The sequence below is a fragment of the Lithobates pipiens genome, unplaced genomic scaffold, assembly GCF_037356315.1.
Source record: "Lithobates pipiens isolate NorthernLeopardFrog02 unplaced genomic scaffold, aLitPip1_a1.2 Scaffold_13, whole genome shotgun sequence".
Lineage (NCBI taxonomy): Eukaryota > Metazoa > Chordata > Amphibia > Anura > Ranidae > Lithobates > Lithobates pipiens.
In genome coordinates this window covers 477,500,649-477,528,624 of record NW_027507718.1, presented here as the reverse complement: position 1 = coordinate 477,528,624, position 27,976 = coordinate 477,500,649, and positions in this window count along the sequence as shown.

The window sequence follows — 27,976 nt, the reverse complement described above, 5'->3', positions numbered from 1 at the left end:
GTTAAGGTAGAATTAGGAAACGTTTCAGAAAAGGAACTGTATTGCTACAGATGGAGTACATATCTGATTCTTGTAAGTAACTCTGTTTACTGGAAGTCAGGCTGTTGTATGTAGCGTGTGTTATACTGTATATGGGTTATTATCACACAGGTGCCATCAGTTAAACTGCTGAACATACCACAGCAGGTGTGTTGTCTATGTGATACGTGATAAAAAGGAACAAAGTTTAGAGCCAGCAGAAATGAAACTGTACAGTGCAAGGGATAGGTTCTTGTGTACTATCAATTACAAAGTGACACATTCAGGGCCCATTCACACTTGGACGTTGTTGCAACACACACTATAATGCATGCATTAGCCCACATTGGTATGTAGGTATGTACAAGGTATGTACTTTCATTGTTCCCCTAGACATACACAAGCAATTGACCCTTGCAGTGTGGGAACCCAACCCGAAGTTTGGCTTCAACCACTTGACTTCCGTGCTACAGCCGAAAGCTACATCACGGACCTCAAATGCCGGGAGGGCGTCCATGTGCGTCTACGTCCTCCTGTCGGCTGATCACAGCGGGCCCATTACCACGTGATCAGCTGTCAGCCATTGACACCCGTGCACTGAAGTAAACAGAAGCCGATCACCGACTTTTTTTTTTCCTTCAAGCTGTCAGCGTGAAGAAAAGAATCAAGCCAGTAAAGGGCTTCTGTTAGAGGCACATCGGTCCCCTAAGTGCCCACCAGTGCAATAAATCTGTGACCAACAGTGCCATCTATCAGTGCCCATCAGTACTGCTAATCAGTGCCCATCCATTTTTCATCATTAGTGCCACCTGATCAGTGCCCACAAGTGCCACCTATCAGTGCTGCCAATCAGTGCAATCAGCGTTTCATCATCAGTGCCACCTGATCAGTGTCCACCAGTGCCACCTATCAGTGCCCATCAGTGTCACCTATCAGTGTCCATCAGTGACACCTCTCTGTGCCACCTATCAGTGCCCATCAGTGACACCTCTCTGTGCCACCTATCAGTGCCCATCAGTGCCACCTCATCAGTGCCCATTAGTGAAGGAGAAAAATGACCTGTTTGCAAAATTTTATAACAATATATGAAAAAAGTAAACCCAGTGGTTATTTAATATCACCAAAAGAAAGCTCTATTTGTGGGGAAAAAATTATAAAAATGTAATTTGAGTACAGTGCTCCATGACCGCCAATTGTCATTCAAAGTGTGACAGCGCTGAAAGCAGGAAGGGCTGGGCAGGAAGGGGGTATAAGTGCCCAGTAAGCGAGTGGTTAAGTGTAAATGGGATATCATACATTTTGCTGAAAATAATTTTGGACTGAATAACCAGATTTCCTGCACGACCAGTGAAGAGGAGCGGCTTCAGACGACTGGTCACCCTGGAAGCCTGTAGAACCAAGTATTAAGGTAAGTAACTCTGTATATTACATGACCCTAGTCAATTGACTGGAGTTTAGCTTTAAAATGAAAGTAAAAGCATGGGTCACAGGAAATGCCGCCATAAAGGAAACCTTTCACCATCATACAAAGTTGTAAAAGAACAGAAAAAAAATTATTTTACTAGCAGTATTTTTCCTTCCCATTATTTTTTATTCACTTGCAACATGTCTCTGAACTTGACACTGATCACCAATAATGGGGGTTTGAAATGGCATAATCTCAGAGTACCGATGTGGGGGTTACTACTGCATTCACTGACACCAATGCTGGGGGCTGTTATTGTATTCACTGACACCAATGCTGGGGGTTGTTATTGTATTCATGGACACCAATGCTGAGGGTTATTATTGCAGTCACTGACACCAGTGTTGGGTGTTGTTATTATGGTCACTAACAGCCATGGGGGGGTGGGGGGTGGGTGTTATTGCTGTCACTGACACCAGTGCTGGGGATTTTTACTACAGTCACTGACACCAATACTGGGGGTTAGTATTTGAGGATACGGCCTACTTTATTCCCACTTTCTCTTTAGTGTGGTTAAAAAAAATATAACAGGACTGAAATTTGTGGGTGTTGAGGTGCATTGCAGGCCATTAGTTTTAAATAGGCTGCCTAACTCAATGCAATGTAGTTCAACTCATTGCTATTGTGCAACCTTTTGAAAGTATCAGGGGCCAGATTGAAGGCCATCTATAATTTTCAAGTTGATCACCCATGCTATAGAGCAGGGATATGCAATTAGCGGACCTCCAGCTGTTGCAGAACTACAAGTCCCATGAGGTATAGCAAGACTCTGACAGCCACACGCATGAAATTCAAAGGCAGAGGCATGATGGGACTTGTAGTTTTGCAACAGCTGGAGGTCCGCTAATTGCATGTCCCTGCTATAGAGTGTTATTTGAGTGACAGCTGTGAATCTGCTGGGGCTGCTGACATCACATCAAACATGATGGCACCCAGCAGCAGTCTCAAGGCTTTTGGATGTCTACACATCAGAGGTTTTTACAGGTTTATAAAATGCATAAAAATGTTAATAATCTTGTAGGAAGGATGCCTACATCAGTGTTGGTTTTAGTTAATGGCTGGCCCAGGCTGAGGAAGGGGGGAGAGAGTTAATTTGTGTGTCGCGTTTCCCGGGCTTTTTGGTTCCAGTCTACCCACTGGTGATATCAATTTGGGGAAAGGCTGGGTTCAAGGCCTTTTGGACCACTAGCAGGACATGCTGTGACTTCTGTGGAGGAGGACTGTTGTGCATTACAGTCCATCTAGTGCACTGAGGATCTGGGGATCTGGAGATCAACCAACACTCAGAGGACATCAATATGGACTACTACTTTTCTATGGTATGCCTGGGCAGCCAGCTAGGGTTAGTTAGGGATATTCTTAAGCTAATGTTCATCTCGGACTGTAATGCTGAAAGATTTTAGGTAAAGCTGTATCAACTGTTCTGAGTCTGGTCTGAAATTATTCAATGGGATGCATGTTTGTTGTGGTGTATTCAAAGAACTTAGGTCAGTGAAGGACATGTTGGGTATGAAGCAAAGCCACTACAAAGGATTTACTAAGCAAGTCAAGGAGGAGGAGTAATGTTATATTTGCTATGGGTAACTAAGGACTAGTGCAAGGTACATTGCAGCCAGTCGTGAAGCGTGGTACCTGGTATAGGTTACCAGTCTTCCGCTAGCAAGGGGTTAATGTCCTGGCTCCCTCCCTAGTAGCCAGTTTCCAGTAGCAACTGGAACCGAACCCACATTACGGAGATCCATGACCTGGTCATATGGGTACGGGAGTAAATTAGTTAAAAATTGCACATATGAGGTCCACGCTATGTGCGTGGCGGGATCCCATTCTGTTACTGGGAGTGAGGTATCAGAGGTATGCTGGACTGGTGGAGAGGGCACGGGCTGAACAGCATCCCTCCTAATTGCAACATACATCAAGGTAAAGTGTGTAGTAACACTGGACAAAGCTTGTCAGAGAAACTCTGTATTTTTATTACTGTACACAGGGTCTACTGCTCATCTCTAAGCTGAGGAACCGCCGTAATGTTTGACTTTCACATGACCTGAGTCCCTGCCTGGTCATGGGCAATGATGAGCGCGTGCACAGCGAAAAGGTACCCTACGTGCAGGGTGAGTAGGCCCTGTCCACAATCTTCTGGGAACATTTTTGTTAAAATTAATGATCTGGTAACAGGGTCTCTTTAAATTTTCTCTTTTGAGTTTTTTACCTAAATGCCCTTTAATTCCAAACCTTATACCTTTTAGTGTTTGAATCCAACCCTATCGTATTATATAAAGTTTTTCTGGGGACAGATAGGACTTTAGAGGAGTTGTAAAAGCAGAAGGTTTTTTTTATCTTAATGCATACTATGCATTAAGATAAAAAGCACTCTGTGTGTAGCAGCCCCCCTCAGTCCCCCTAATACTTACCTGAGCCCCATTTTTGTCCAGCTATGTCTACAAGTCCCTCGGCTGTCCCTGACTCTACCTCCTGATTGGCTGAGACACAGCAGCAGTACTATTGGCCCCCGTGGCTGTCAAAGTCAGTTAGCCAATCAGGAGAAAGAGAGGGTGATGGGGTTGAATGGCAGCTCAGTGTCTAAATGGACACACAGAGCTGCAGCTCGGCCCTGGTGCACCCACAGCAAGCTGCTTGATGTGGGGGCACTCGAAAGGAGGGAGGGGTCAGGAGCAGCAAAGAGGGACCCGAGAAGAGGAGGATACAGGCTGCTCTGTGCAAAACCAACTGCACAGAAGAAGTATAACTTTTTTTTTTAAATAACAAAGAGACTTTACAGTCAATTTAATTTGATAAAAGGAGTATGTGAGAGGGTTTGAATTGACTGGGAGTGTCTTAGCAACATCCTAGCAACAAGGCAGGACAGAATGATGCCACCTCTGGGAATATTTTGGCACGGCTTTGGGAGGTAAGTAAATGGCTAGCACCTATAGCACAGGCACTATCCATATTTAGTCAAAACCTTATTTTTTTACATTGTGCCCCTTACCTGCATAGGCAGCTTTTGAAAAAGGTGGATTAACCCTTTAACGCCTTTACTATGACAATGGTCACATGATCACTGATCCTTCCTGTGCCCCCGGTATTCCAAATTATTTAAAGAAATGTCAGGGTGGGTAGAAAGGGATTAAAAATAAAACAGGAAGTGTGAATAAACCTCTCCAAAGTAAGAAGAAATCCCTTCTGTCACCAGAGTAGGTGTTCCCACTGGAAGAATTCCCCTCTACTCCTGCTCTGCAAACAACTGTACATTTTTGGATGTCCATTCATTTTGTACTTTCGTAAGCTTTTTTTTTTTTTTGCCGTCTCCTTCAAGAACAATTGTTTTTGGCCACTGAGGGCTTTATCATAGACATTAGACCACCTTCCAGGTTGCCTGGCTGCCATGTAAAGTCTAATGCCGCGTACACACGACCAGACTTTTCAACATCAAAGGTCCGACGGAACAATTCCGGCAGACTATTCGATCGTGTGTGGGCTGCAGCGGACTTTTGATTTGCAAAAGTCTGACAGACTTTAGAAATGGAACATGTTTCAAATTTTTCCGCCAGAACTCTGCCGGACCCAGTTCCTACCGAGAAATCCGCTCGTGTGTATGCTAGTCCGACGGACAAAAACTGACGCTAGGGCAGCTATTGGCTACTGGCTATGAACTTCCTTATTCTAGTCCAGTCGTACGTCATCACGTTCGAATCCGTCAGACTTTGGTGTGATTGTGTGTGGCCTAGTCCGTTCATTCGGAAAGTCCGTCAGAACTCTGTCAGAACTCCGTCAGAACTCCGTCGAAAGTCTGTCGGACCTAAGTCCGGTTGTGTGTACACGGCATAAGGGAACCTAAACTATAGCCTAAAGTTGTCCATACATTACTATATTTATGAACGAGTGTTAGTGCAAAAAATTATTTGAAAATTCTCAGTACGTTCAACAGTTTGATAAATGTTGTTTGAAAGTATTTCAAAATTTCCTTTGCTTTTAACATTTCATTTTGAAACAAATGGACTTTTATGGAAGGAAAATTACATGCTTAGAAGTTAGTTTTAAAAAAATCCTATCCTGCTCCTTCTAATTTTCTCGTCACTCAAGTCGATTTGACCCCATCAACGATTAAAAAAATGTTAATTTTAAGAACTTTTTCTAATGTGTTAGTGTGTAACCACTTTTGGTCTTGATTATTTTGCATTTAGTTCGATGTATATGAAAGTCCAAGCAAATATAGACCCCTTTCAATATCAGAAGTGCAAATCATATGCACTCCATGCAAAAATAAAAAAGTAAAAGTGAGTAATTTTACTGTACAAAATGTACAGACTCTTGAGATGAGTGAGCCCAGGTAGAGCCATTCATAAGCCCGGCGGTTTGTTTACACTTTGCATGAGTTTGGCCGTTGACGAGACAAAGCCCCAAAGGAAACATGTACTTCCTTTCATACTAACTCATTATGGAAGATGCAGAGATATCAGCAGCTGGTCTCATTCTTCTAAAAAGCTATTCTATATCTGTGCAGACAACTCTCTGTATGTTAAAGTGGAACCCTAGGCAAATAAAAAAATACAGTTTGTAAAAGTAATGCCATATTTCTTTTTTTCTTTTCTGAAAAAAGTTTTATTGTCAGTTTTTAAGAAATGTAATGTAATAGTGGGAGAATTCCAAGATTGGGCTATTGCAATGCATGCACAAAAGAGATCAACCTTCGTACATGTCTCAGAGCCTCTAGAATTAGTTGGCCCAACTGGGTTTGTTTCTGGGTCTTTTAGATTCGTTACTGTCAATGAATATATGAAATTGTGCACAAGAATCCAAAATCTGCAAACTTTTGAGCAGTCCCAACAAATATGGAGGAATGAGCCTTACTGTCTACAACCTCTAAAGCACAGAGAGGAGGCTCTGGGAATGCAAGAGGCCAACCTCGTTGGAACCATATACCATCTGGGTAAAACTTTATAGTTAGCCTCTATGATAGATGAATACAGTAATTCTTATTTTTATCTTGGAATACCTTTTCTTTCATCAAATGCCAGACTGAAGGATGGCATTAGAAAACAACTGGGCCTGAATTCTTGGTTCTGGTGTCACCATTGCAGAGAAAGTGCTGGGCTCTTAGAGCTGCAATTGTCTTCTGCAGTCTGATGACTCATGATGTTTTGAATAATACAGTGATGATCTGCAGTTGTACACCAGTGTTGTGTGGATAATTGTGATGAGACAATGTTGGCTGTGGATAGTTTGGGGCTTCTTCTGGTCTCAATTACATGGTGGGAGCAAAGAGGGGAACATGGAGGTAGGGCATCTGATGGAGCCATTGGGATCCAGATACTAAGATTCTGGGTTGCCTCTAGTTATAATATTAGGAGGAGAGTCCAGACATGGGCTCCAACTTAAGGGACCTATAGTGCTGTGTGCAGTGCTATCATTTGGGAAAGTAACTATGGTACCCATAGCAGGGAAGGCCAGAACATCCCTCTCTGTAGAAAGACAGTGTGCCATAATAGGGACAGTGCAATTGCCATAAGTGAGACAACACACCCTCTCCAAGTGACAGCAATATTTCCATTGTCTAGATCCCTCCAACGCTAATAGATGCACATTGTCACCTGGCATTATCAAAATGCCTAAACAAACTCCCAACCCTTGATAGACAGCCTGCCATGCCTATAATTACTTTTACTGCCATTTATCCGCTGATGCATGTCACCAGTCATTACAAATTCCAGTATGTATGGGTATAGGGTGAGTACATGATATGAAAATTGTCTCCTCACAATGCATTGTCAGTGGCTTTTGCTCCCATTTGGCAGACTCTATTGACAATGGGTTTCCCATATAGAGTCAGCAATTCCCAGTGCTGCTGATGGGGATAGAGAATTGGCCAGTGTCTAGAGCAGTGATGGCGAACCTTGGCACCCCAGATGTTTTGGAACTACATTTCCCATGATGCTCATGCACTCTGCAGTGTAGTGGAGCATCATGGAAAATGTAGTTTCAAAACATCAGGAGTGCCAAGGTTTGCCATCACTGATCTAGAGTAATAACTCATTTAATTTAAAGGTTGTACTCTTTTATTTAAAGGTAATGTATATATAAGTTGAGCCAACGAGTTTCGGGGATTTAACTTTCCTTCTGCATGTTAGCCCTAAAGAGGGAAGAGTCAATTGATTCCACTGCTCCAGGGCTAACATGAAGAAGGGTAGTCAAATACCAGAAACTCATTGGCTCAATTTATATTTCCATTACCTTCAATTAAAGGATTGCAATCTTCACATCGAATGTGGTATTACTCTAGATGCTGGGTGCTTCTCTCGTCCCATCCCAATACCTCTGTCACTTAAGTGACACTGCAGTCATATCAGTAAGGTAACAGCCCACACCTCCAAAGGGAAGCAGACCCCATCATTCACCTGCGGAATCATGAAAAAAAACTATTATAACAAAATTCAACCAGTCCAGTGCAGTCCCTAACTCCAATGAATCACTTCAGTTCTGCTGATGGCATTGCAGGAATTGTGGAGGTTGTAGCTAAAGGTAGGTATAAGCCCCAAGGTGTGTCTAGTGTGGGGTAGGGGATAAATTTGGCATTTTTAAGTGACGGGCTTACTATTAGTAAGGACTCTTACTAAAAGGATACACTGTGCTGCAATTTTTTTTACATTTTTGTATGTATTTTTGTACATCACCTTAGGAAGCCCACTCAAAATGAATGGGCTGTATTGCATCTTAATGCATGAAAATTTATTGCATGCTGCTTTTTCTTTTTTGCAATACAGAACGCTTAATTTTGTATTCTGGCATGCTGCAGCACGCCACAATACAAAATGAAGCGCTCTGTAAGCCCGTGAGCTGCCAGCACTGGTATATTGTGGAGGTGGTACATTAGAATGCTAGTACAAAAAATGGCAGTGCAACAGACCAAAGCACGTACGGTATGTTACCATGGGTTACAGTAATGTGTGCATTAAGTCATGTGTCACTACAACAAGCATGCGCAAACCTCTCCCTATAATAAAAAAATTACCATGGGTTTCCTTTAAAAGCATTCAATTAATAAAGGAGGGGTGGAAAGAAATGAGTAAATGTTGGACTTCTTACAGTGTATTCCTCCACTGTACCCACAGCAGCCTCAACTGAAATCCAGCCCTAGTAATCAGTGAAGCACAAAGCCACATCTTTTTAGTCAAACAACACCCGAGATACATGTGCTGAGGCCAGGGTCATTCTAAAAATAAACATATGCAGCTCATGATAGGAATAATGGAAACCTAATCAAGGGGACTTGAATGGCCAGGAATGCAGGCAATGTAAGATTATTACTTACCAACAACACATTGCTCACCTAAACTGACCCTTCATCTTTTTCTCCTTCTCAGGCTGGACAACAAAAGCTACCAACTTACAAAGTGTTATACCTATAAAAGGGGGATTGCACTTAAAACTGTAGTATTAGGCTTCACTTCTATAAGCCCTTGTACACACGGTCGGACACTCTGACAACAAAATCCGTCGGATTTTGTCCGATGGATTTTATCCGAAACTGGTGTTGCATACACACGGTCGGACAAAGTTGTCGGAAAATCCGATCGTTCGTAACGTGATGACGTTATTTAGTTACGATGGGACTACGTTCACGCTAGTAACCAATATTTTTGGCTTAGGAATTTGATCTGAGCATGCGTGGCACTTTGTCCGATCCGAATTCTCTACAAAAGATTGGACAAAGTCCGATCGGATCATGTTGTCGGAAAAATTTTATATCCAGCTCTCAAACTTTGTTGGTCGGACATTCCGACAAGAAAAAGTCCGATGGAGCCCAAACACGGTCGGATTATCCGACAACACGGTCCGATCGGACATCTTCCATCGGAATGTCCGACCGTGTGTACAAGGGCTAAGAATTCATATTGTTGCATAGTAGAGAGGTTCCCAATATAATAATGAGACAATGTATGGGGTAATCAAATTGAAATGATCACCTCCAACCTTTGGAATCTAAGTTGGGTGGATTTGAAGCATGAAGCTAATGTTATATTGTATTTCGAAGCACTCTTGTTGAATCAAAACACCTTACTTTGGTTTGTGGGGTCACACAAATTAGGGTTTCCATCTGCGTGGAGTATTTATGTTCTCACTTCTTGCATGGGTTTCCTATGGATACTTTGGGTTCCTCCCATAGAAGAAAAAAAATTACTGGCAGGTAACTAGCTTTCGCCTAAATTGGCCTATACTTCCAAGCTTGTCCTGATAGAGTGGATTGAATTCAGAGCAAGCAACTAGAAAGATTCAGTAGACCTGTTTTTTAGCTCTGACAAAGAGGGTAACTCCCTTTGAAATGTGTTAACCCTAGTAGACCTGCGTGGCTTCTTCCCATGAATGACTGTTGCAGCAGCTGTTCTGGTGACCTTGTTTCTGGATTATACTAATAAGTTTGTACACGTATTGGTTAGTGAGTATAATACTTGTTTTTATTATATCAATATGAAGGTAATGTGCTAGGCTGCTTTATTATTTTTACAGTGATGAATCTATTGGGACTACCCCAGACCTTAGAAAGCATCAAAGCTTGGTGGCCACTCAAGAATTACAAGCATTACAGAAATAGTGAAGGAGATCGCTTCTTTGACGGGGCACTCAATAAGTGGAGTAGCTACTAGCGCCGCTGAGGGACACCAGAAGACCCCAGAAGAGGAGGATCGGGGCCACTTTGTGCAAAACCAACTGCACAGAGGAGGCAAGTATGACATGTTTGTTATTAAAAAAAAAACTGAAGCTCTACAACCCCACTGGTTAAGATTACACACATGAAAGTGAATAACTAAGAGCAGAGACTGATCCCTTATCAGAAATTGGAAAGTTTTTTCCATATGGAACCAGGACTTTTAAGGATGTGGTGGTGTCACTGAGGTGAGCACAGATGCAATATATTTTGCTTAAAATATATTTAGTGTACAAATATTCATAAAAACATTTTCATAAAAGAAATGATCTCAATGTGTAAACAACATTAATCAGTTCTGAAGGCAAAAGGGGGGTCCAACCTAGCAAGGTGTACCTAATAAAGTAACTGGTGAGTGTATATATGAGTATAGATCATAACAAAAATGAAAATCCATAATATAATGTGCATCTGTATAAATGATTTTGCATTTGGTAACCTTACATTCCATACAAGGCAAATACAGAAAGCCATAAGTTTAAGATATGTTTTGATGTCTCCGGGGGGGGGGGGGGGGGGGGGAGTTTAGGTGTTTCTCCAATTGTCCAAAGAGGCACAAGGGATACAAAATATATCCCCAGGGGTCTGCTGGGTCCTAATAAATGTAAATGCATGAAACAAGTGTCGCACTAAAAAATATATATATATAAAAATAATGCTGAAGGTCAGAAGGCATATACCGCAAACATATAAAATTGGGATATTACCTTGGGTGGGTACGCTGTCACCCAGACATTCATTCTGGTAGGAACCCCAAGGATGGTTAGCTGCCTTCCCTCAAACAGAGGTTAAGTAACCTCAGGATCTGATAAGAAAAAGCCCAAAATAGAATGTTAACGTAAAAGTTGGTGAAAATAACAATAAAAATAAACAGCAGTGGCCCATAGTATGTACAGTAAGCCTTAAATACTTTTTCACTGGATCCCTCAAGAGAAATTAAGCCAATGTGTGATTCAAACCTAAAAAGGCACCATCTGTGACCGAAATACTACATTTATATGGACTGACGTTATAAGAAAAGATGGTACAAAGAAAGAATCATGGAGGTGTTGCCTGTAGCAGCCAATCAGATGCCGGATATCAATTTCCTAACGTAAACTAGGCACGCAAGCTGAAAACTAATCCTAAAGTTTAATCAGAGTAATGGTTTCCTCTTGGCTTGGAAAGCCTGCTGGGGTTTGTAGTTCAAAGCCTTTGTGCTTAACTAACTAACCCATCGATACCTGTTTTTTTTGCCAAGCCAGCAGAAGTACATTGAAAAAGACCCTCAGAGAAGGCTGTTATTACGGTAACTTGAGAATCCACCAAGAGCCAAACCTGGTAAACCCTGGACGAAAGGCAGGAAATTCAATTGAAAATCCATTGACCTTTTCTCCACAAAGAGTCTGTTCCATCATCCTTCTCAGTGAGAAAATAAATAGACGGCAAAGACTTTTCATTGGGCTGCCTTTGATGTTGTTCTAAGGACCCAAGCAAATATTTTGAAAACTTATAGAAGCAAATGAACATTTGAGCACAGCTGAAGTAATGGGACTTGGATCCCACTCACGTAACAGTGAGGTACTATATTGTTATTTGGTTGGCTTTTACATTAAATCACAAGAATCCTCCTCTCTCATCCTGTTATCATAGATTAAACAGAAAGATCGCTGTGGAACGTAATAAGTAATAACACTTCCAAGCTGGGGATTACAGCACTCGCAGTTCAATAAGAACATTTAGTGCAAAGTTTGTGAATACATTAAACAATGTTTCATTTAAAGTAGGCCTTGATTTTCCAAAGACAAAAACAAATAAACAAAAAATCGCCATTGACAGTGAATAAAAGTGCATACCACATTTGTAAGCCATGCTATAGCCCTGATTAATTGACATGCGATGTTACTGAAAAAAGGCTTGTAGGCAGGTGCAGTCTGGATTCTCTACTGCAGGTGGCGCTTGAGCTCAGTGGCATTACAGATGGGGGAGGTTCTATTATTTCTTCGGGTGAAGGGGGCTGCTATCTGATTGGATGCTGATGTCCCATGTGACTTTGTTAGCCATCTTGGGTCAGACAGAGTATATTTAAGACTCTGGTTCCAGGGCTTTATGTGCATGGCTAGTGTAGGGACAGTGTCCCTGTCTGGCAGGGACAGTGCATAGATATAGTGAAAGGTTCAGAAGGAATGCAAGCACTAGGCTTACTGAAGCCTCCCCTCCTCGTTGGGTGTGGACTGGCCAGGCCACATTCCACCCTTTGTGGCAGATGCTGTTGGAACCTTCCAGTCTTCATACCACTGTTCCATCGCTGTCGCAGTTGTAAGTGGCAGGTGTGCCTCCCTGCTGGGCCTGTTTGTATTGCTAAACTTTGCGGTTTCTCAACTTGGACTCTGTGTGTTCACTGCCTGCCGCACAATGCTGCACCTAACCCACAGACTAACTAGTGATTAAAGGGTTAGTTCACTTTTACAAAAAAAAGAAGCTACCTATACAGGTAAGGGGTGCCTGCAGATAAAAACTATTTGTGCAACTCTGACCAAAGTTAAAGTATATGTTACCCAAACATTTCATATTCCTGATACGTGTCTGTTATCCTGTTCTTTTTGTATTTCTTATTTTTTTGTAAAATAACTGGTGATTCTGCCAGTTCCTCTGCTTTCCTATTTCAAACCGATCAAGCTAGGCATAGAAGCACATCCAACCCAGCGTGGTCAGTTTTCTGGCTTTGCTCGGAGCATAGCCTGCATGTCCTACAATAGCCAAGACTTGTGCTGACACCCCCCCCTGCATAGCAATTCACTGAAAAGATCAGTGTATTGCTGTCTCTCTGCCTCCTGCTGACACCCCCCCCCCCCCCCATTAGTCTCTGCCTCTTATGCAGCTGAGAACAAAGGTTATAACAATCACTTTAATAATTCACATGCCACCACTGTGTGGCTGATGGTAAAGTTGTAGTTTATTGTTGTAGCCTACATACCGCAAGTGGTATCCTCTTCACACGAGATACTTCTCCCCTAAATAAAGAGTATCGCTTGCTCCTGCACCTTTGCCACTCAGGAAAATACTTGTATTTTTTCAATGAATACAAGGCTTCGTATGATTGGGCAAACTGGAGATAGTGATGTTATCCATCCATCTTTCCACCTTGGCCTCCGCTGCTTCAAGTAAAATCCTTAAGCTGGCCATAGACGGATCGAAATTCGTCCACTCTCAGCTGAGCCAGCCTGCCCACTGATTGAAAAATTCCATCTTCTAGCGTCTGTCTGATGCGCATTTGGATACTTATTCTTTGCATCTACTGATCTTGCACTGTATATAGAGCCTGTAGGGACTCATCATGTTTATTTTTACTGCTTCGGTTGATATTATGTACCTTGCACTAAGGATTGATGGTTTTTCTTTCAATCCATGGTTGAAGGAAATAAAATTGCTCAATCTTTAGCTTTACCTCTTCCCTGGGCCTGCAGTGTTGTCTACTTCCTCCAATGCAGGTGGCGCTCAGCAGCCTCGTAGCTGGAGAGGAAGTCAAGAGGCACATAGTTACTCTCTGGTTTCCTGGGTCATAGAGGAAGCTGGTTGGCTACTGATGTCCAATGTGATTCTGGAGGCCATTGTTTAGGCCCTGGCTTCCAGATTTGGGCCACTTTATGCAAGTGGGTAGCGTAGGGAAAGTACTAGCAGTAGGGAAAGGTTCCTGATTCCTAAAAGATGCTGTCAGTGTGGCTGAAACCTGCTCTCTTCACATTACTGAAAATCATGAGCGTACCCAGTTGGGCAGTAGATGCTGTACCCCACCTACATATTCTATGAAGGAGAGGGGTGGTGCAGTTTTGGGTTATGCCCTGAGCAAAGTACAGTAATTAGGACATATGACCTTTAAGGTCTAATATAGTAATATTCAGGGCTTTTTTCAGCAGGAACGAGAGGGAACTCAGTTCAACCTCTGACTCAGGTCTTCTGCTCCCTGCTCACCACCATCACTTAGTAACACTGAAGTCCAGCTTCTGCATTTACAAGTGATAGCTTATCTGCCAGTAGCTCCCACAGGTCAGATCTCCTATGCAGATCCCACTGAGTGCCAGACAGGGACAAGGGAGATACAGAACTGGTGCCCAGGGTTCAGTGCAGTCATGGGCAGGAGAGGGTGCGTGGTAGGCTGCACCCTCTGTGGTCTCCCTTTTTTCCCTGGTGACCAGTTGTTGATACTCCTACTGCATAATGTCCCTTGAAAGTGACTGTAGTATAGTATAGTATGCTGGGGGGTACTACAGCCGGATAGGTGTTTCAGGTTAATATTGCAACAAAGTTAAGATATATGACAGATAGTGGAGCTTTTAAGGAGGGGGGAGAAAATGAGGGCAGTGGAGAGAGGGGGTTGTATGCAGAGGGAAGAGCTACTATTTGATGCCATTTGGCAGGTATGTGAGCGTGGCAGGCATTGTTGAGTTCCTGCACCTATGTTCTGAGAAAAAAATCCCTCGTAATATTTCTAAATCAGCTCTTAAGTTACATCTGGATAAAGCCCAGAAGGGTTTTTACAACATTTTGGGGTTGATTTACTAAAACTGAAGAATGCTAAATCTGGTACAGCTCTGCATAGAAACCAATCAGCTTCCAGGTTTTTTTGTTTGTCAAAGCTTAATAGAACAAGCTGAAGGGAGAAGCTGATTGGCTACCATGTATAGCTGCACCAGATTTTCCACTCTCCAGGTTTAGTAAATCAACCCTTTTGTGTTGTAAGGGGGATTGATTATCATCAGACACTAACTTGAGATTAATGCCAGAGATTTGAATTTAAACTGCATGCTGTATCTCAAAGTTCTTAAAAAACACCTTTGTAAAAGAACACTATGACTGTAAACCATCAAAAAAACTGAAAATTGTATACTCACCTTTCTGTAATTTTCCTTTTCCTGACGCATCTTCATGGCACCATACACTGGGTTGTGACTCCGCCCCCACAACCTGACAGGATTGGTTAACTATAAATTTGAAGGGGAGATCCCCCTCTGCATTCTGTGTAAATATCATCATAAACAAAATAAAACAGGGGGGGGGGGGGGGTATTGTGTGGTGCCATGAAGATGCGTCAGGAAAGGAAAATTACGGAAAGGTGAGTATGCAATTTTCCATTTTCCTGACACCTTCATGGCAGCACACACTGGGAAATAACTCGCCAGACGGGTGGGTAAATGCAAATAATATTTAATCCTACAATGCCGAAGAATTGGCTCTTATAACAGATCTACCAAAATCCGCCAAGGGCAAATGGGCAGAATTCACTCTATAGTGAGAAATGAAAGTATGTTCGGAAGACCAAATTGCTGCCCTACAAATCGTCTCCGGAGAAACCCTGCAATATGCTGCCCAGGAGGTAGCCACTGCTCTAGTAGAATGAGCTTTGATGTCTTCTGGAATCGCCAAATGTTGAGTGGAATATGCCTTTTTAATGGCTCTCACCAACCAGGATGCAATAGTGCATGAGGAAGCTGCCTGCCCACGTTTGGCTCCATGAGGAATGACCAAGAGAGAGTCGGTCTTCCTAAAGGAGATGGTGGCTGACAAGTAGTTGCTGATGGTGGTTTTAATGTCCAGCGGATGAGGCTCTCCCTGATCATCAGTGAAGGATGGAAGGACAATGTCTTGGTTATAGTGAAAGGAAGTAGCCACTTTGGGTATGAAACGATCTGAGGGCCTAAGAACTACCCTATCCGCAAAGAAAACCAAATAAGGTTCTGAAATAACCAGAGCTTGAATTTCTGACACTCTCTTGGCTGATGTTATAGCAATAAGAAAAGAAAGTTTCAAAGTTAAGTCCCATAGTGAAACAGACTCCAAAGGAATAAACAGTGGATTGGAAAAAGCACGGAGGACTACTGACAGATCCCATGATGGAAAAATAGGTTTCCTAGGAGGTTTTATCTTCAGGCTAGCTCTAAGAAATTGTATGACCAGTGGATGGAAAGCCCATTTTGTGCCTGTTTTAGCGGAAAGAGCAGAAACCTGCACCTTGAGGGTACTTGAACTCAGGCCTTTGTTAATTCCCGACTGAAGGAATTCCAGAATTTGAGGCGGTTCTGGAGAAAGAGGACTCCAATCTCTTGAGAGATGAGGCAGAACTTTACCCAAATACTTGCGTAGATGGAATTAGTAGAAACCTTCCTAGCCTGCATTAAGGTAGAGATGACCTCCTGAGAACAGCCTTGTGCCCTCAGTCTAGACCTCTCAATTTCCAGGCCATCAAATGCAACCTCTCGGGAGCTGGATGGAAGAACTGTCCCTGTGAGAGAAGGTCTGGTTTTAGTGGAAGAGGAATTGGCGGTTGAAGACTGAGTTGCAGAAGGGTCGTAAACCACGGCCTCCTCGGCCAGAATGGAATCACTGCGATTATTGTTACTGAAGACCTCCGAAGTCTGGATAGGAACCTCGCAATCAATGGAGTAGGAGGGAATATGTACCCCAAGTTGAAATTCAATGGATGGACCAGACAGTCTATTCCCTCGGCTGATGGAAACGGATTCCTTGACAGGAACCTGCGACATTTGGTGTTCATTGGTGTGGCTGCTAGGTCTATCTCTGGCATCCCCCAGGCTTCCGTCAGGAGAGAAAAAATTTGAGGACTCAGAGACCACTCGTTGTTGGACAACGATCTCCGACTCAGATAGTCGGCCAATACATTCTGCGCTGCTGAGACATACACTGCTCTCAAGTCTGCCAGGTGTATCTGAGCCCATTCTAAAATAGGATGAACTTCCCTCATCAGAGTGACACTTCTGGTATCTCCCTGTCTCTGTACATAAGACACTGCCACCCTGTTGTCCATTCTGATAAGCACATTTTTTCCCGACAGTAGAAAGGCCGCCCTGAGTTCCAATATATTGGAAACCACTCCTAGGGCTTGGAACTGCCATTGGCCCTGGGCTGCTAGATCCTGATAGTGGGCTCCCCAGCCACTCTGGCAAGCATCCAAAGTCACTACCTCTGGGACCGGAGGGACTATTAGCTTGTATCTTCTTAAATTGCTTTGGTGTGTCCACCACCATATTGATCGCTTCACCGACCTGGAGATGACAATGATCTGATGCATGGACACTCCATCCCACTGCTTGAGAAAAGAGTTTTGCAGGGTCCTCATGTGCCATTGGGACCATTGCACTATGGGCATGGTTGCTGACATAGATTCCAGCATACTCAGACAGACCCTGGCTGACAGATGATTTGCTGATAGCAGCCTCCGCATTTTTTGTATTAGAGGCTGAATCTTTGCCTGCAGGAGTTGCACTCTGTTCAGTTTGGTGTCCATATGTGCTCCTAGGAACACCATCTTCTGAGTGGGTTGTAAACTGCTCTTCTTCCAATTAATGATCCATCCAAAGTTGTGGAGAGTTGAAAGAAGAATTTCTCGGTGCTAAAGCAATAACTCCTGACTTTTTGCCAACAGTAGGATGTCGTCTAGGTAATGATGAATTCGAAGACCTTTCCCTCTGAGGAATGTCACTAACGGTAATAGAACTTTGGTGAATGTCCTGGGAGCTGACGAGATGCCGAATGGAAGGCACCGAAACTGAAAATGGCAATGATTGATGGCGAATCTAAGAAATTTTTGAAAAGCCGGATGGATTGGGATGTGAAGATAGGCATCTGACAAATCTACTGACAGCATCCAGTCGCCCAGACTTATCGCTAGGAGTATGGATTGGAGACTCTTCATCTTGAAGGCTTCCACTCTGATGTTCCTGTTGAGCCTTTTGAGATCTAATACTGGACGAAAATCTACTGTCCTTTTCTTTGCCAAAAATAAAGGGGAGTAGAATCTTCTCCCTCTTTGAGCCGATGGGACCTCTACAATAGCCCCCTTTTGTTTTAATTCCGCTACATATTCTACAAGGAGATTTCTCCTGAATAGTGTGGATGGTAGTCTGGTAGCCTGGAAGTGGTTTCCTGGAAACCTGTTCACGAACTCCCACTTGTGCCCATACTTGATTGTGGACAGTGCCCAAATGTCCTGTATATGCCTTGTCCGGATCTGAAGAAAACCCCTTAGCCTGGTGCCCACCTGGGCTGGGTGGGCGGCCAAACTTTCAAAATGATTTTGGGTGCTCCCCTGCGGGTGTAGCCTTGGTCTTCTGCATTCTCAGGAAGGAAGGTTTAGTATTCTTCCAATCTCTTCTAAACTCTCTACCGGGACGGTAGGATCTGGACTCCCTGTACTTATCCGGAAGATTGCGTCTAAAAGAAGGCCCTTTCTGAGCCTTGGGTCTTCTATCGGAGGGAAACAACCCAGATTTTCCTCCCGTGACCTTGGAAGAGTCTAGTTTGGCACCAAAAACATTAGAGCCATCATAAGGAATTTTGCACCAATTCATTTTAGATTTTAGATGCTGTATCGGCCATTCATGGTTTAAGCCATAAGGCCCTCCTTGCTGTCATAAGCCATAAGGCCCTCCGACGCCAACATTGTTCTGGCCGAGGACCTTATGATGTCCACTGAGGCCTCCACTACAAAGTCACCCGCCAGCCTGATTTCTTGCAAAGAAGAAACTATTTTCTCCATCTCTGTGCCATCCAGGAGATCCTTCTCTATCTTAGTCGCCCATCCCGAAATGGCTCTTGCCACCGCTGCCGTGGTAATAGCTGGCCTGCATGAACCCCCTGCCATGGAATACGCCTTCTTTAATTCTAAGTCCATTTTAAGATCAAGTACATATTTAAAGGAGACTGCATCCTCGATAGGTAAGGTGACATGACGGGCCAGACGCATCAGAGAGGAATCCACTATGGGAGCATTAATTAAAGGTTTTACCTTTGATTCATCTAGAGGATACATCTTCGCTAACCTGTTAGCAATGCTTGACCGTTTGTCTGATTCCCACTCATCCTTAATGAGATCTCAGAGTTCTTCAATAAACGGAAAGGACTCTGGACGTCTCTTCAAATTGGGGAAATACTTGCAAGTTTTCTATGGCTCAGTAACAACGTCTTCCCAGCCGATAGCCTCTTTGACTGATCTTGCGAAGGCCTCCACCAAAGAAAAATCAAATCCTGCAGACATTTCCTGACCGTCATTATCAGAAGAAGATTCTGAAGCCTGGGAGTGATAGGGTTGCGCAGCGGATGTACTAGGGACTGCCACATCCATAGCGGGTACTGTTGTCCCCAAAATAGATATCCGTACTGATTCCCTTATAAGATCAGTAGCCATCCTTGCGTCCACCTCCTTCTCTTTAGTCGCTTTGTTGAAGCAAGAACGGCAGGCGAGTTTGTCTGGCAGGGCTGGTGCGCCGCATATCCAGCAGGCGTTAGCTGTGGGGCTGGAGTGATGGCTGTGATGTGAGGAAGGCGACCTCCTGTGGTCCGACCAGCTATGCCAGGGGCGACTGTGGTGCGAATGATGAGAGCGACCATGTCTCTGACAAGATGAGGACCTTGAGCGACTTCTGTGAGATCTTCTGCTAGAAGTGCGACTTGATCCTCTCCCATGTCTGGAACTCACTCCTCTTGCTCTGGTAGGGCTGCCAAAAAAAATGCATTTTAGCAGTCGGCACTCTTTTTTTCTCCTCTTCTTCAATACTTACCTACAGCGGTAGAGCCTCTTACCTTTCTTGTTGACGGTGGTCTGCATGGGCAGTGGACTCCATGGAAAAAGGTAGACAGTATAGACTAAAGGGAAAATAAAAAATAATTTTCTCGCAAACCAATAAATAGGAAAAACAAAAAAAAATAATAAGAAAAAAAATTTTTTTTTTTTTGCCTGCCCCTTTAAGACCTAGAACCCTCAGAGAATGCAAATGCCATACACAAGAGAGAGACAATGTAATATAACAGAAAGAACACGTTCTTACCTTATCCAGCAGAAAAAAGAGGATACAGGGCAGTATTAGGCAAACAACAGCAGTATGCAGAAGCACACAACTGGATTTTAAAAAAGGTGCCATAGCGGCGGCCGAATGACGCTCCGTGCATGCGCAGAGCGTCCCGAGGATACCGGCACCATCTTGGATAAGGGAAAAACCTTAGTTCAGAGAAGAAAACGATCCAGCTGCAAAAACTGACATGCGCAGAACAGCAGGGACACTAGTGGCGGTCATGACAGCTGTACTGAAGGACAGCAAGCCCCAGCAACCCAAGAAGAAGAAAAAAAAAGGTAAACTAATGCCGCGTACACACGGTTGAACTGTATGGCGTACTTAGTCCGTTGAAACACATTTCAACGGACAATCCGCTCGTGTGTGGGCTTCAGCGGACTTTTTCAGCGTGCAGTCCGGAGTACTAAGAATTTCGGTTTGCCCAAAAATCTTTCCGTCGTACTTCGGTTTCAGCGGACAATACGGTCGTCAGTATGCTAGTCCGACGGACTAAGAATGGCGCATGCCCAGAAAGGATTTACAGGGCTTTGCTGTGTCTTGGACTTCCTATTTCTAGTCCCGTCGTACGCAGGGCCGGCGCTCCCACTAGGCGAACTAGGCAGCTGCCTAGGGCGCACTGCCGCCTAGGGGCGCAGCCACGGCCGCTGGGTCCCCTCAAGAGGACTGGCGGGTGTTGGCTGGTGCGGTGCCGAGTATAGTGGGAGGTGGCTCCCGCAGCTCCATCTGGCTGGCTGCAGAGTCACTCGGCGGCGAGTAGGAAGAGGCAGTTCCCCCCCTCCCCCAGAGCCAACCATACCAATGTCCAGCAGCCGTGGGTGTAAGCTCTCGGCCCTACCCGCCCCGCCTCCCTCCCTGGGTGATGTGCAGCCATTGGAGGAGCAGGGCGAGCGGCATTGTGCACAGAGACAGCCGGATGGACTGGCCATAGGACACACGCTGGTCCTGCAGCCCGCCCTGCTTACCCAACCTCTCCGCGGTCGTCAGCCGGAGCCCGGGGGTGGAACCAAACGATCAGCTGATCGGATGGGGGACGAGCTGGAGGAGGTCTCCCGTGCATGAGCTATGACTCGCAGCCTGTAGGAAACCCCATCTCCTAATCCTGGGACTTGTGACAAATCGACTGCTGCCCGCTGCCATGTGGACGGAGCTGAAAAGAAGTGCCCCAAGGTAAGAACTTGTCAGGTGGTGGGGGAAGTGCTGATGGGGATAAAGGCTTCCAGTCAGACATTTTTCACTGGTGTGTGTGACTGAATCCACGTGGCTTCATCCCTCCTCCTGCTTACACCCCCCCTCCTGTCCACCTGGCTCCACCCCCCCCCTCTTATCCACCTGGCTCCATCCCTCCTCCTGCCTACACCCCCCCCCCTCCTATCCACCTGGCTCCACCCCCCTCTTATCCACTTGGCTCCATCCCTCCTCCTGCCTACACCCCCCTCCTGTCCACCTGGCTCCATACCTTCACTTGGCTACATCCCCCTCTCCTGTCCACCTGGCTATAGCCTCCCTCCACCTGGCTGCACCTCCTCTCCTGTCCGCCTGGCTCAATTCCTCCACCTGGCTGCACCCTCTCCTTTCCACCTGGCTGCACCCACCCTCTCCCGTCCACCTGGCTCCATCTCCTTATCTGGCTGACCCCCCCATCCTGCCTACACCCCCCTCCTGTCCACCTGGCTCCATACCTTCACTTGGCTACATCCCCCTCTCCTGTCCACCTGGCTATAGCCTCCCTCCACCTGGCTGCACCTCCTCTCCTGTCCGCCTGGCTCAATTCCTCCACCTGGCTGCACCCTCTCCTTTCCACCTGGCTGCACCCACCCTCTCCCGTCCACCTGGCTCCATCTCCTTATCTGGCTGACCCCCCCATCCTGGCTGCACCCCTCTCTTCTGTCCACCTGGCTCCATCCTCCCTCCACCTGGCTGCACCCCCCTCTCCTGTCCACCTGGCTCCATCCCTCCACCAGGAGTTTTGGTGCTAAAATTATTGAATTAATTTAGATTTTTTTTTAGGGGGGGGGGGCGCAAGTAGTCGATCTCGCCTAGGGTGCAAAATAGTCTTGCACCAGCCCTGGTCGTACGTGCTGTACGTCATCGCGCAAGCTTTCGTCGGACTGTTTGTGTATCCGTGTGTGGTCAAGTCCATTCAGTGGAAAGTACGCCGGATTGTCCGTCGGATTGTATGACGGACTAAGTACGTCATACAGTTCGACCGTGTGTACGCGGCATAAGAAATAAAGTAATTTTGTATAGCAAGGGAGTCCACTGCAGAATGAAAGCTTATTTAAAGCTTATAAAAACAGAGCCAGACATCCCCTGAGACCACCAGAATGGGGATTCCCTCCATAAAGCTCCTTTAGAGACTGTACAGGAGGGACTTCCAAACAGGAGAGGCTTGAACCTGCTGGGGCGATGGCGGTAAGAGGCTTATTCATCGGTAGATATCTGGAAACCTTGAACATCCAACCTGTCAGTTGAGGATAAAAAAAGAGAATGCAGCGGGGGGGGTCTCCCCTTCAAATTTATAGTTAACCAATCCTGTCAGGTTGTGGGGGCGGAGTCACAACCCAGTGTGTGCTGCCATGAAGGCGTCAGGAAAAGCAATTTACCAATTCATTTAATTCCAAAATTGACCTAAAATATGCAAGGATCCTGAATCATAAAAAAAATAAAAAATAAATGAGAAAGTCTAAGTCTACAATTTCTTTTAAGGGGATTAAAAATGAATCATAGCTAACTACCATACTAACTTTTAGGGTATTTTTCACTGGGAGAGACATTTCCTGAGGGCAAGCCTCTAAACACCAAGTTGGTCAAAGCCAAGTATGAACCCATGATCACAGCCTCTAGATTAACAGCCGGATGATGTGGGTTTTATGTAAACCAACACTTAACCATTAACAGCAAAGCCATCCAATAGTAAACCCAATGAATGTTTTGTACATAATGAGGTGGGTCAGTTAGAGGATCCTAAAACATCTGAGTTAGTGCCGTTTAGTGCTGTGCTTTAGCTTTTTTTTTTTTTAAACAAGGCTCAAACCAGCATAGGGAAGGGTTAAAGCTGTCACAGTTAAAATATTCTTACCTTGTTCAAAAGATTCAGCCTCACTTCCTAGTCTAAGTTCCGTAACCAGGATAAAAAAATGAGTAGGAATTTTTCTAATAGGGACATCCTTATAGTAGGTCTAAACTTCTCTGATTGTACTAGAAAATGTGTTTTTATTGCTGTGGATTCATTGGGAAGATTTCTCCTAATTTCCTGTTCTGTCTGATGGCCATCGAAGAATAATAATAATAATAATAATAATAAAATACACATGAACTGAAGAGAAATTATCCAGATGGGGATACAAAAATGAAAGGTGGATAAAGATTCTCACTCTTCTCAACTATATTCATTAACCACTTCAGCCCCGGAAGAATTTACCCCCTTCCTGACCAGAGCACTTTTTGCGATTCGGCACTGTGTCGTTTTAACTGACAATTGCGCAGTTGTGCGATGTGGCTCCGAAACAAAATTGACGTCCTTTTTTTCCCATAAATAGAGCTTTCTTTTGGTGGTATTTGATCACCTCTGCAGTTTTTATTTTTTGCGATATAAACAAAAAAAGAGCGACAATTTTGAAAAAAAGGCATTTTTTTTGCATTTTGCTATAATAAATATCCCCAAAAATGATTGTTAAATTCATTTGTTAAAACTGCAATAAGTGTTTATTGATTAGTTTTCACAAAAGTTATAGCGTTTACAAAATAGGGGATAGCTTTATGGCATTTTTATTCATTTTATTAACTAATTAAATAATTCATTATTTTTTTACTAATAATGTCGGTAATCAGCGATTTTTATTGTGACTGTGACATTATGGTGGACACATCAGACATTTTTGACACATTTTTGGGACCATTGTCATTTATACAGTAATCAGTGCTATACAAATGCACTGATTCCTGTGTAAATGACACTGCCAGTGAAGGGGTTAACTACTAGGGGGCAGTGTAGGGGTTAAGTGTGTCCTGGGGCGTGTTTCTAACTGTGGGAGGCATGGCTACATGTGACATGTCACTGATCTCTGCTCCCGATGACAGGGAGATGGGGGAGATGCTTGTTTATATTAGCATCTCCCCATTCTTCCTCCCCGTGAGGCGATCGCGGGTATCCCCATGGCGATTGAGTCCGCGGGACCCGCGACCCGACTCATGGAGCTTGCCGCAGGCACGCGTGCCCGCTGGATGCCTCTTAAAGGGCAACGTACAAGTATGTGATTCTGCCTGTACAAGGCCTTCTGCCGACGTATATTGGCGTGAGGCGGTCTATATTTGTTTATAGTTGAGCTTTAAGACTCTGTCACCAAATCAGTCATTTCTAGACATGTGCATGACAAAAAAAATTGTTTCATTTTGTTTAAATTCATTAATTTATTTAGTTAAGTTAAATTTGGGTGATTCGTTTGATTCGTTCAATTCGTATTTGGAATTCATATTCGGAATTCATAGTAGGTTAGGTTGAAAACAGACACAGGTTCATTAAGTGCAACCTATGTGTGTGATTATACACATTATTACATTGTATGTCCCTGTATGTTGCGGTCGTTCATTTGCTTATCTAATAGTCTTTTGAAACCATCGATGCCCCCCACTGAAACCACCGCCTGTGAAAGTGAATTGCACATCCTTGTCACTCTTACAGTAAAGAAGCCTCTATGCAGTCTAAGGTTAACCACTTGCTTACTGGGCACTTAAACCCCCCTCAGTCCCAGACCAATTTTCAGCTTTCAGCGCTGATGCACTTTGAATGACAATTGCGCGGGCATACAACACTGTACCCAAATTAAATTTTTATCATTTTTTTCCCACAAATAGAGCTTTCTTTTGGTGGTATTTAATTACAGCTCGGAGTTTTATTTTTTGCTAAACAAACAAAAAAAGATGCAAAAAAAAAAAATCATGTTTAATAGTTTGTTATAAAATTTTGCAAACGGGTCATTTTTCTCCTTCATTGAAGTGCGCTGATGAGGCGGCACTGATAGGCTGCACTGGTGGGCACTGATGGGCTGCATTGGTGGGCACTGATAGGCTGCATTGGTGGGCACTGATAGGCTGCACTGGTGGGCACTGATAGGCATAGTTAAGGCGGCACTAATAGGCACAGATAAGGCGGCACCGATGGGCACAGATAAGGCGGCACCGATGGGCACAGATAAGGCGGCACTGATGGGCAAAGATGGGCACAGATAAGATGGCACGGATGGGTGGCACAGATGGGTGGCACGGATGGGCACTGATAGGTACCACTGATAGATGGGACTGATGGGCACTGATAGGTGGCACTGATAGGTGGCTCTGATAGGTGGCACTGCTGGGCACTGATGGGCGGCACTGTTGGGCACTGGTAGATGACATTGATGGGCACGGATATGTGGCACTGGGGTGCAGCACCTTTGTTAAGGCAGATTGTGGGCACTGCTGGGTGGCACTGTGGGCACTGCTGGGTGGCACTGTGGGCACTGCTGGGTGGCACTATGGGCACTGCTGGGTGGCACTGACGGGGGGCACTTACTTTTTATTAATGTGGCACTGGCAGGGGGCAGGTGGGCACTGGCAGGGGGCAGGTGGGCACTAGTAGGGCTGGCCGTGATCGGGACTGATGTCCCGATCACGGCCGCCGGTGACAGCGCGAGGAGGAATAATAGCCAATTACCGGCTCCGTTATATCACATGATCAGCTGTCATTGGCTGACAGCTGATCACGTGATAAGGGGTCGGGATCGACCCCTTGCATGGATCGGTGATCAGGCGAGTCTCGTAAGACTCGCCGATCACAGAGCGCACCTACGTCAATAGACGTAGTCCCGGAAAAGGAGATCCGCGCTGTAGCCATTCGGCTATAGCGCGGGTCTCAAGTGGTTAAACCTCTTTTCTTCTAATCTTAATGAGTGGCCATGTGTCTTATTAAACTCCCTTCAATGGAAAAGTTTTATCCCTATTGTGGGGTCACCAGTATGGTAGTTGTAAATTCCTATCCCCTCTCAAGCATCTTTTCTCCAGAGAGAGAATAAGTTCAGTGCTCATAACTTTTCTTCATAAATGATATCCTCCAGTCCAGTTAGCTTTGTTGCTCTCGACTGTACTCGCTCCATTTCCAGTACATACCTCCTGAGGACTGGTGCCCAGAACTGGACAGCATACTGCAGGTGAGGCTGGACCAGAGTCTTGTAGAGTGGGAGAATTATCACTTTATCTCTTAAGTAAATCCCCTTTTTAATGCATGCCAATATTCTGTTTGCTTTGTTAGCAGCAGCTTGGCATTGCATGCCATTTCTGAGCTTATCCTCTACTTGGACCCCCAGGTGCTTTTCCATCCTTGATTCCCCCAGTAGGTCCCCCCCCCCCGTGAGTAGATTGCATTCATATTTTTGCCACCCAAATGCCTTCTTTTACATGTTTCCACATTAACCGTCACATTTGCCATGTAGTTGCTCACCCCATTAATGTGTTCAGATCTTCTTGCAAGGTTTCCACATTCTGAGAAGTTACTGCCCTGCTTAGCTTAGTATTGTCCACAAATACAGAGATTGAACTGTTTACCCCATCCTCCAGGTCATTTATGAACAAATTATACAGGATTGGTCCCAGCACAGAACCCTGGGGGACCCCACTACCCACCTCTGCCCATTCCAAGTACTCCCCATTTATCACCACCCTCAAAACTCGCCCGTGTATTCAGTTTTTAATCCATGTACTCACCCTATGGTCCATGCCAACAAACCTTTGTACAGTAAATGTTTATGGGGAACTGTGTCAAATATTTTTGCATAATCCAGATACACCACATCTACTGGCCTTTCTTTATCAAGATGGCAACTCACCTCCTTATAGAAGGTTAATAGATAGGTTTGGCAAGAACGATTCTTCATGAATCCATGCTGATTACTGCTAATGATACCGTTCTCATTACTAAAGTCTTGTATATAGTCCCTTATCCACTCCAAGAGCTTGCATATTATTGATGTTAGGCTAACTGGTCTGTAAATCCCAGGGATGTATTTTGGCACTTTTTTTAAATATTGGAGCTACAAAGGCTTTTCTCTAATCAGCTGGTACCATTCCAGTCAGTAAAAATTAGGAACAATGGTCTGGCAATTACTTGACTGAGGACCCTCAGGTGCAAGCCATCTGGTCCCGGTGAGTTATTGTTATGTCCTCTGTTAGCCATGAGAGAGCTTCCTATGGCGTGTCATGTGGATAAGCGCTGCAGTTGAGGTTACTGAAGCCCCCCTGATTCCCTTGTGAAGACTGAGGAAAAGAATAAATTCAATACTTTCCTCATCTCCCCATCCTTTGTAACCAAATTTCCTTCCTCATTCTTTATGGGGCCAATATGGTCTGTCCTCCTTTTTTACTGTTTATATACTTAAAGAATTTCTTGGGATTTTTTTTGCTCTCCTCCGCTATGTGTCTTTCGTATTCTATCTTAGCTGCCCTAATTGCACCCTTACATTTCTTGTTACATTCTTTGTAAAGTCTGAATGCTGATGATGATCCTTCAGCCTTGTTTTTTTTTGAAGGACTTCTCCTTTGCTTTTATATGCATTTTTACATTGGACTTAAGCCATCCAGGACATTTATTTGCTTTTAAATTTATTTCCCATTGGGATGCACTAGCTAATGCCCTTATTTAATATGCTCTTAAAGCAAACCCATCTCTCCTCCATGTTCTTTGTTCCTAAGATTTTACCCCAATTTATATCTTGTAGTAAGGTTTGTAGTTTAGGGAAGTTGGCTCTTTTGAAATGTTTTTGTATTCCCCTTGTGTTTCCTATTTGTGCGATTTATACTGAAGCTAATTGACCTGTGATCGCTGTTTCCTAAATTGCCCCTTATTTCCACATCTATGTAATCAGGTCTGTATTGTTGGTAATCAGTAGGTCTAGTAACGCTTTGTTTCTAGTTGGT